Genomic DNA, 12,032 nt, shown 5'->3' on the forward strand with positions numbered 1-12,032 from the left:
GAAGCTAATGGTCAATTATTGGGACAATCACCGTTAAAAAGATTATGATATAATAATATCTATTTCTCTGTCTTACTACTTACTAGTTATAAAATCAGCTCATAAAAATATGATTTGTTAAACTTGATTAAATTTGGATGTTCAATCTAATTTGTTCTGTCTAAAAGCTTGACTGATTTGAACAAAATATGGTTAGTTTCTATTTTGTTTTATATATTTAATAAAAAAAGAAATATTTTTATTTCATAATTTAATTAGAGGAGATGAAATAATTAAACTTGATAAGAAATTAAACGGGCTAGGTTAATCTACTAATTATCCAATTTATCCAAGTTCGTCTCAACTTATACAACATTTGAACGATCCATCCTAATTCAGCTCGACTTGTCATCTATTTGACACCCCTATACGTTCAAACTCTATGAATAAACTCGACTTTATTCTAAAAATAAAATATTTACGCGATATAAAATCTTGATTATACTATCGAAATCGAGAAGAGAAATTAAAAAAAATGGTTGGATAAATCAAAGGGTTAGGTGGTATTTCCAGGTATCCAGCTAGGAAGTGGGGATTGACATAAAAAGTTGGGGGCCTAGAAGGTCACCCCCATTCTATGCATTTGTTCATTGTGAACTTTGCCATGTAATTAACATGTTACACATCCTAAATTTCTAATAAGACTCTCTCTCTCTCTCTCCTATGGTACAAAATCAAATCACATTTACACTTCCCTAGGTCCCCCACATTGCCCTCCCTTCAAACAACCCTAAAAATCAAATTAGGACACAAATCTCAAGTACCCTACCCACATGAGGACCATATATACCATCTTATAAGAATGTTTTTGTTTATTTTGTTTCTTCGTTATTCGGTATCTGATATCTGTATTAGGGTTATGACTAGTTCAAAATTCATGTATTTATGGTTCATTTTTTGAGGGAGGTGCTTCCAAGGTTTAACAACTTTTTTTTCATTTTATATTCAGAATTTAAATTCGAAATTTCTAATTAAGGATAGGAAAATTTCAATCATCTTATTACGATCATGTTGTTGATGTGTTATAAGAATGTTAGGCCAATTTTTGGACACTTTCTTCGATGTTGATGAACTATTACTCCATCTAGTCCACACATGTCTACCCATATGTATATTGAGAATTGTCTTTTTCAATTTTCGCGTGTTCTATGTTTGTCATATATGGAGTCGAATGAATGATACAAGGAATTTCTCGTATAGCTTTTTAGTTTTTGAATTGCTCCAATAGCTATAATTTTTTTGGCTCATTTATTTGTTACAATGGTTTAAACTCATACATATAATAATAATAATAATAATAATAAGCTTGTTTTCACGAGTACTATTTTTATTTTTTAATTGTTAGTTCACACTTTAAGTGTCGAATATTGAGTACATATATTCTATCAACATAAGGAGATTGAAAGCCAATAGGAGGGAAGTAAGCAGGGTGAACAAAAAAAACTCAAACTGGTTAAAGTATTTAAATTAAGTGAAATGACTCGTTCGAGATTATATTCTACGTCTCAAGATGAGAAGTCTACTTTTTTTTTTTTGGCAAATTTATGCCACTAGACAAAATATCTAAAGGTCTTGTATTAATAATAAAAATGAAAAATTCTCAATCGGGATAAGTAACAAAACAAGGAGAGCTATTTTATACTTTATTTATTCAATTGAGGTAACGAATCTCTACTAACTAATAATATTGAAGAAAAAGAATTAGTAAAGAACTAGATATTCTACGTACACCACAAAGTTAATTTTCATATAATCTATGATAATATTACATATAATATGCAAATACTTAAATAATATAATGTTAAGATGTTTGTGGAGTTTGGAGCCTAAAAGTATAAAATATTAACAAAAATTTTAAAATGGTATATAAAATTTTATAATAACCAAAATGGCAAAATCGCTGGAACAACAGCGATTTACTCCACCGGAAAAAGCAAAATCGCTGCTACTGCAGCAATATGCAAAATGGGATTTTTTTTAAAAAAAAAATTCAAATCGCTACAATGACAACGATTTTTATTTTTTTAAAAAAAAAATCGCTGCATTTTTTTTTGTTTTAAAAAAAAAATTGTTTGAAATCGCTGCCAAACAAAATTTAAAAAAATTGAAAATTGCAGTGATTTTTTTTAAAATAAAAAAATTGAAAATCGCTGCCTCGTTAAAAAAAAAAATTAAAAATGAAAATCACTGCCTAGGCAGCGATTATCAATTTTTTTTTATTTAAAAAAACAAAATTGAAAATCGCTGCGTAGGTAGCGATTTGAATTTTATTTTTTTTAAAAAATCACATTTTGCAAAATCGCTGCAGTAGCAGCGATTTTACTTTTTTCCGGTGGAGTAAATCGTTGTTGTTCTAACGATTTTTCCGTTTTGATTAATATAAAATTTTATATACCGTTTTAAATTTTTTGTTAATATTTTATACACTCAGGCTCCGGACTCGATGTCTGTGTCTATTCATGCCTCAGAAATAGTTCATAACAAGCTCATCACAAGTAGTTGAAAGTCACCAATATGATATAGTAGAATTGAATAAAGAATTTTCTAATATTTTTCATATATTTGGTCTAATCAATATAATTATATTAACTATGGAATTAGCCTCTTGTGATAATGCTTTGTACGATTAATAATGAATTAACATGTAATAATTGAATAAAACATATCTTTATATGTATATGTCAAAATAAATTATGGAGTAGGTATTATGAGACAAAAGGTTAGTTGTGAAGTTCAAAATAAAGCAATATGAAATTGTTTAAATAAATTAGGCATGTAGAGGAATAAGGTGTGAGAGGGACGGGACTAATTTGTTAAAGAGATGACAAAATTTCAAAAAATCCAACAAAAACAAAATTTTATCATTTCTCCATTCTACTTTCACCGATTACTCACTAATTACGATTATCATCCATCACAATCAATAATTATTATCACACATTCATCAGTTATTATCGACAATTCAATCATAACAATCAGTCACCAGCCATCATTACCATCATTAGCTATCACTATCATTTACCAAATTTAATTATCAATTGTCGTCGCCAATTACCACCATATATCACTACTAATCCATTATATATGCTAGATTGACAATCACTAACATCAACCAAACAACCACTTAAATTAATCTTAACTATAGTCCTAATACCTCATATAATTCATTTGTACAACAATTTACCCATTTCCTCATTTTTGTTGATGAACAAAATGACACAAATCCCAACTTGTGGGCTAAGACACTCATGGGCCGGGTTCCATTGGACTAGTTTATAACTCTCGATGAGTTTAGCCCAAAACATATAGAAGGCCCAATTACACTAAAAAGTGACATGCATTTTTCATTTTTTCTGTATAATCGATGTTTTATTTTTTGACAAGTACATGCACAACTCCTCAAATTTTATATTTCTTCCTTTTCAATTTAGGTGTGTTACTTTTACTAGCCTGTTGTAAAAAGAATGAGTAATTCTTATATTTAGTAGTTTCATAATTCTAATATCTTACCGGATATTTTAAGATCACAATATACATAGTTTCATTTAAGATCATAAAATCATTAAACCCTATTTAATTTTCTTATACTCTATATCTAGTAAAAAATAAGACTCATAAAATGATATCGAATGATTACCAATGTTTATTTAGATACTTCTCTCTACTTCATTTTATTTGGCTTTTATACTAAAAGTAGTTGTGTTTCATTTTACTCGCCTATTTTGTCTAATCAAGAGAATTTTATTACTTCTCTCTCATACTACCATTAGTACCATATAAAAATAGCAATAAGAGTTTGAAAATATCATTAATAAGGTTAACATAGTAAAAATATATCTCTAATTAAATTTTTTTTTTAGAGGATGAGTCAGATCAACATGAGTCAAGTAATATGAAAAGGAGGGCGTAGTTATGACCTATTGATCACAACACAAGTTGTGGTTAGCGGACCTTCTTAAATGCAATTTTTTTTAATAAAATATTTCTCCATTGTTATTATTTGATCTCTAATCATTTTTTGAGACGAAAATTTGAGACCAAGATGAGATTAAAACACTATTTTCAGGTGTCTTGCAAACACAAGAAAAAAGATTCATTTAATAAGAATATTTTTCAACTAAAAGCACATTGTTCAAGTCAAAATTGTACTAGTTTACATTCTTAACAAATGATTATGTTTGTATATAGAACCGAAAGTTATTAATGTTCTTTTTTTTTGTTTGTCAAATGATGTAAGGCCATGTCCTCCTTTTATTAGCTTCAAAGTTCAAAGTGTGTTAGATATTAATTAATTAATTAATAAATTAATTGACATGGAGTCACCTTACCAAAGAAAAATTAATCGCTGTTTTAAACTTTAATTTACAGTTTAGTGTCAACAGATCATAAAATACCTGCAGTATCTTTTTGAACAAATCTTATCAAATTCTTAATATTAATTTTTTTTAATTAAAATATAAATTTTATCTTTATTTCTGAAGATAATAGAAAAGTTATTTACGATAAATATTAGCGTTCATTAGTTGGTGAACGTTATGAGACAAATTCCATTGTTTCCACTAAACACAGCACGTGCGGTATAAACAACGCTTTTTTCCTTAATTATTTTTAATTCTGTAGCATATCACTACCGGATGCCTCTTTAAGACGATCTTTGTTCTTTTTATTCATACATTAATTAATTAATTAATATTTATATACTTAGGTTATTTAATAACAGGCATTTCATTATTTAATTTTTTCTTTCTCTCTTTAAAGTGTTTATGAAGTATCCCTACCTTGACCATCACTCAAGGCTCCCTTCCTAGCTCTTTCACTCTTTTTTAAAAAATAATAATTTTGCTATTACTTTTTTGTTATTCGTGGTTGAGGAGAAACAAACAAATTAAATGGCCCATATATATATATATAAACTGAAGTAATCAATCAACTGTGAAAATATTATAAGATAAAAATTTAAACCTTCGATATTTATAATATGAAAATTTAAGTAATCAACTAACTGTGATATGTAAATAACTTTTGTGTGACAATATAACTTGTTTTTCAAATATGGAGCGAGAATTTTAAAAATCATGGATTTGACTTATTAAAAGCAGTGACAAAACCAGAAATTTCTTAAAGGGTGTCCAAAAATAGCAACTTGTTATGTTAAGGGTGTTCAAAATAGATTATTTAATCATTTCGTATATCAATTTACTTGTATATATGCTATTTTTTCTCCAACAAAGGGTGTTCAATTGGATACCCTTGACACTATGTGGCTACGCCACTGCTTATATGAGTTGTAGCTATATATCATTTACTCTGGACTTACTCTACATAATTATCAGGAGTAGTATATATATGTTGTTACATGTCACCTTGATCTTAAATTTTACTATACTATACGGTTAATACACAAAGTTAATAATTTAAACATATTCAAACCAATATTCAAATTGACACAATAGAGCGGCGACCCTAACTATATAGCCTATAGGAAACCAAATATGAAATAATCAATATATGAAAAGAAGTACGTTATCATTATATTAGACTATAGGTTATTCTATATATAAACTAAAAGAATGCGAAAATTTTCATTTAACAACACTTGGACCAACCAACACACTTTAACATGACTCATATTGCTCCACTATAAAGTCACGATTTGATTTCTGACATAACATATTATATTAAACACCAAATTAAAAGCCAAACGTCAATTTTAATTCCCTTTGTCTTTTTGCATGCATTTTTTTATTCCCAAGTACTATTTTCTTCATCCTTCAAATACCCCCCATTAAACCAAACACTTCTCCATTCATTTAATTGAGAGAAAGAAAAAAAAATATGGAGGTCATGTCAACATGGTTTTGCAATAATAGCCATTACTATGAAGATTCAAATTCAGAAAAACAAAGCACTGCTTCAACAACATATGAAGAAAACACTAGCTCTAATTCCAGTATTGATGACACCTTTGTAAATATTTCTCCCAATTCTTATAATTGCATCCTAGCCACTTTCAAAACCTTAACCCCACAAATTTCAAATCTAGCCATTCACAACAACATTTTATACGCTGCATCTCTCAACAAAATCGTAGCGATCGATTTAAAAACTTACGATTTTATCGACACGTTCACTAGTTCATCTTTTGGTTTAGTGAAATCAATTGCCTTTGCCAAATCAAAAATCGTCACAGCTCATCAAGATTGCAAAATTAGGATTTGGCAATTCAAACCCTCCTCAAAAAATCAACATCATCATCTATTCTCAACGCTTCCGACTTTAAAAGATCGTATCCTACGTGGCGTTTTGCCAAAAAATTACGTCCAAATTAGACGTCACAAGCAAAAATTATGGATCCAACATGCAGATACTGTTTCAGGATTAGCTGTTAATGATGGATTAATGTATTCAGTTTCATGGGATAAAACCCTCAAAATTTGGAAAATGTCTGATTTTTCTTGCTTAGAATCAGTTTTAGGTCACGTTGATGCTATTAACGCTGTTGTCGTTTCTCAAAACGGCATCGTTTATACCGCTTCAGCGGATGGGGAAATAAAAGTTTGGCGCAGAGAAAAAAATAAACATATTTTGGTTACAACGTTGAGAAAACATAAGTCATCAGTGAACGCGATGTCTTTGAATAACGATGGAACAATTTTATTTTCAGGAGGATGCGATGAAAAAATTGTAGTATGGGAAAAGAAGGAACATTGCGTAGATTATATGTTGGCTAAGTGGTTATTAAAAGGGCACAACGGTGCGATTTTGTGTTTGATTTATTTGAGTGACGTTTTAATAAGTGGATCGTCGGATAGAAGCGTAAGGATTTGGGAAAAGAATAGTATTAATAATAATGAATGTGGATATTTTTGTTCTATAGTTCTTGAAGGACATTGTAAACCAGTGAAGTCGATTACAGCAGCATGGGATGAAGATGAAAATGGAGATAATAATAATAATAATGGGATTATGTCTGTGTTTAGTGGAAGTTTAGATGGGGAAATTAGAGTTTGGAAGGTTAATATTGTTTCAACGTCACGTTAATTATAGTATTTATATTAATTATATTCAGCTAATTAGAATATTATTTGAAAGCAACTTTTACATGTTCACTGAATCGTGGATATATGATTTTGTATAAGCGTTCTCATCGCTACATTATTGTTGTTTATGAATTATGAACAATTAATTATATATATATATATATACTAGCATTTCTATTTGCTACTATTGTCCTGCTAAATTTTATTTAACTGCCTTCATTTGTATATACTTTTAAAATATGTCTTTTTCAGACGAAATATTATCATTGTGGGTTTTTTTAAATTTTGAAAATAATAGTACAATATATCTTTTAACTTTAATATGTTTTAAGATTATAAGTTTTGTATTTTATTGAATTTCTTTTGTTCAGTCAAATAAATTCACATAACTTTGAAAGCTTACGTATGTTTATTTTTTGAAAAGCATATATAGTTTTCTGATTATAAGTTAAACATTTGAACATTTAAATTGGAGATGGCTAGCTCCTTTTTAATTTCTTAAACACTCTTTATGTCTTTTGGAACTATACTTTGATTTGGTAGCAAGAAAAGCAAAAGAAACTATTCCCTCCGCTTAACAAAAAAATGACCTACTTTGACTTTAAACTGAGTTTTTTTTTTTAAAAAAAAGACTTTTAATCTTGTGATTCTAAATTAAAGTTAAATTAAATGTACCAAAATGTTCTTTAATATTGCGGTCTTAAACATGTCACGTCAAAAATTAAAATTAAAGTATTGCAAAAAAATAATTTTTTTTAAACAAATTAAAAAGAAAATATGATTTTTTTTTTTTTTAAAACAGAGGGAGTATTATAATATCTTCGAAAAGGCGTGCACTATTCCCCCACCAAAAAGTGTTCATACGATGTAGTCTGGGCCTATGATTTTGAACATATGATTATGATAGTATATAATTGTTTTCAAACTAATTATGTCCTTTCAATTAGTGTTATATTAATACATTCTTCTTGAAGTACGTCAATAAAAAAGAAAAAAAGTTCTAACTAATGATTATTAAAGAAATTATATTTTATTGTTAATGGAAAATTAGTGACCTATATTAGTACTTTTTAAAATGCATTAAAAGGAAAAGCGAAGAATTGCTTGATACATAAATGCAGCGTGAAACATGCAAAAATGGTTATTTTCCCCAATAATTATATTTCTATTAGAAATGCAAAGAGTGAATAGAAATCATATCTCTACCCTAACAAACATATTAATAACTATTTTCATGTTTTAAATTTATGATCTACAAAATATAAATAAATAATTCTATCGTTACTCCAAAACAACAAGAAAATTTAAATAGTAATGAGGGGAGACATGAAAGTTAACACTTATTGACCAATGGCTAAAATAAGGTTAATTTTTCACACTTAAACATGATTAAAATAACATGTTTGCCGCAGAAAGTGTAAGTATATATATATATATACTCTTCTATGTGGAATCTCAAACACAAGCAACGAATGTCTGCTATTTAATTTTTCTGTTATAACTTCTTTCTTTTATTTTAATTATAAAAGAAATCCTATCACGATATAGACAGTTTATTTATTCTTTTTCTGTTTTGTACATTTTAAAAATGCCAAATAAAATTCTGTATCTAGCCAGCTAAAAAAAGATTTTAAAAATAGTACTTCCTCCGTATAGATTTCGATGTATATAAATATCTTTTCATTTTAGTATCTTTAATAATAATAATTAAAAGAGAATACATTGATCTTCTTATAGGAGTATTTAACACTAATATTTTTATCATACTCTTATGAATTTTATTTTTTTATTTATCAGTGGTGATATAACTCTCATGTGAATGTCATGACATATTTAAAATAAAAAACACAAAGAATACTTTAGTAGAGTACGATATATATTTTTGATTTAACATTACCAGATTGAAAAATCTTAGTTATTTGTATTTTTAAACCTTAGTGCATCCCAATTAAACCAAAACATACTTTAAAATAAAACAAAATAAAGATGGAGCTATTTGGCTCTTAATGATCAAATTTGCATATGCTAGTGTGTTAAATCTTCATGCCTAGCTAGCTCATGAGATTTGATAATTAAGATAAATTATCTATAGATCAACATCTGTACATCTAGTTGTTTATTATCATTATTGAGGAATTAAAATCACATGCTGGGCATTGAGAGAGGATAAAAGAAAAAGATTGATGTTGATCTATTTATCAAGATTAATTATAATTATAAATCTAGATCTCTAGCTAATTAACCATGATAATTATTTAGAGGACCTTATAATTAATCGACAAACCCTAGAACTACCCGTGAAGGTATTGTTGGAGTTTCCTACTTATTTCCACTCTTAATTATTACTCTAATTAATTATTTAGAGTATAAAAAAAAATGGAAAAAGAGCTGTTTGGAAAGGTGAGCACATGTCAGCCACCCAATTTTTTAATTACACATTTTCCAATTAAGTGGGAGAAATTGTGAAATTTTATTAATTAACTACATATTTTTATACATATTTAATAATCCAGTATAACAAGGAATAACACCAAGACCTTAACTTAATTAATTCCATTAAAAAGTTGTTTAGTTTGGGTTAATCATCAAGCTTTTTTTGTGTCCATATTTGTATAATAATCATATTTGCGTAATTGCTTACGTATGGTCGTCTCACATTTGGAATTAAAAGGCCATTTAATTAATTATTCGTTAGAACCATAGTAATGATGCAAAATTTAGTTATTTATATAATTATAATTTATTTAATTTTCTATCGCTTATAGAAATAATATATAGATTCTTTCATATATAATTTTTGCATGTTAGTTATGTGAGAATTGCAAATTCGTATTTATCATATATACTTGATGGTGAATATTTTTAAATTTCACGCGTTATAATAACTAAAATATTATCAATTATTATCCTCATTAATTCACTTCCTAACCAACCATCAACGGAAGGATCCTATGAGATCTTTTTAGGTTTAAGTGGCTCTAATGTTAATATATAGTATTATTATTTTTTTGTATCTTTTCTTTCGTACTTAACTATTTGTTGTCGTTTTGAATGTGAGAAGATTTAAGCACACTAGAAATGTTGGATCATCACATTTTCTAATTATTTATATATCTGTTACCGAAAAATTCCATTTGGATTAATTGATGACATTTTTACGGTAATATAATAACTTATCCACTGCTTGATAGTTGATACAGCTAGCATTAATTTTAGCATAATATAACCAAATCGTTTGCATCTATCTCTTAGTAAATATATATGTCAGAAATATAAGGACCAAGATTGGAGTATATATAATTTGTCCAAATTACTTGTTTGGTGAACTGACACATATATATATATATAATATAAAATAAAACGAATAACATTAATACATCTTATTGTGCATTCTAAAGTTTGATAAGAGCAAGTTTCATTACTTTGGTGAAATAATCTCTCCTATAATAAATTATAATATGAAAAAAAAATGGCTTTTTTAAGATCTCAATTTCATTCCATGTGTTACCATGAAAAATTTCTCTGTCAAATATAAGTAGAAGTTGCATTGGGAATGTGGAATATACTCAAAATTTTGTTTTCACTTTTATTATGTTTTTCTTTTTGAAATTTATCCTAAATATTTTATTCTTTAACAACATTAAATTATGCTATATATTTTTATGAAAAGTATATTCAACAATCAATTATTATTAACAAAAATAATAATCAAATACAGCTTTAAAAATTTAACATTATAAATTGAAAAAAAGTTTGTCATGATGTGTACATAGTAGCTCGGTATAGAAATGAATCTAATCTATGACAATATCTGACTATCTATTTTGAGATAATTACTCTTTTAGAACAAATTTAATTATATGTTTGAGTTAAATCAGTTAACTTGAGTGATTTTTGTTAGTTTTTATAAATTGTGAGGTATAAATCATATCCAAAAGAATATACTACATCCAAATTTTAAATATTCTTTCTAAAACGTACGGCTAAACAAATTTCCAACTCCAATTCTAATTTCAACTTTGAATAATTCAAAATAAAATGAATATTTCTCTTGATTTTCGAAGTCAAATGCCAATAGCCATAGCTAAAAGAAAATGATCTGAAAAGGACTACTAAATCGATCCCCATTAATTCCAACATTTTGTTGCCTATTTTTATAATAAAAATTTTGTCTAGTCATCACAACAACAACAAAATGCTGATTTTTGTTTATAGCGTTAAAAGATTAGGGTATATTAAATTTAGGGTTGTTTTCTGAAGAATACACCATCTTTAATTATTGCTTTTGTACGTTGATGTTAGTCTAGTGGATTAGCTTATTGCTAGACTTTATAATTCATTGAGCAAATTAGCTTAGTGTCATTGTTGGTATTCGCACAAAGGAGGCAACAAATTAAAACCTTAAAATTAAGGAGAACATGTAAAATTTCACTAGTTTAGGAGCTAATTAATTAGATTTGTACATTTTAGGTTGTAATATATATTATGAATCTTACTAGATTTTAATGCGTCTAGATACGTCCAAATACATGTATTTTAGGATACATGAAGTCAGAATTAGATGTAACTTATTCTAGATACATGCAGTGTACATCCAAAAGAATTTACGAGTATTTGGAATATATAGACAAATCTTGCTCGCTCTCACGCATCTCGCTCGTCACTCTCTTATGTGTCTATTATCTCGGATATATGTATCTAATGTGTATCCAGTGTGATATACATGTATCTGGGATACACGACTATCTCGTTGACCTCCCTCCCCATCTTGCTCACACATCTGTATGTATTTGATGTGATTCGCATGTATATGAGATATATGTCTATCTCGTTCGCTTTCCTTCCCATCTTGCTCATCTCTCTCACTATTATGTGTATTTGATATAAATATCTAGGTGTATCTTCCATAATATATGATTGAAAACTCTTAATTAATACATAATTATTTAAAAT

Source organism: Solanum lycopersicum, chromosome 3 (genome assembly GCF_036512215.1).
Source record: "Solanum lycopersicum chromosome 3, SLM_r2.1".
Classification (NCBI taxonomy): Eukaryota; Viridiplantae; Streptophyta; class Magnoliopsida; order Solanales; family Solanaceae; genus Solanum; species Solanum lycopersicum.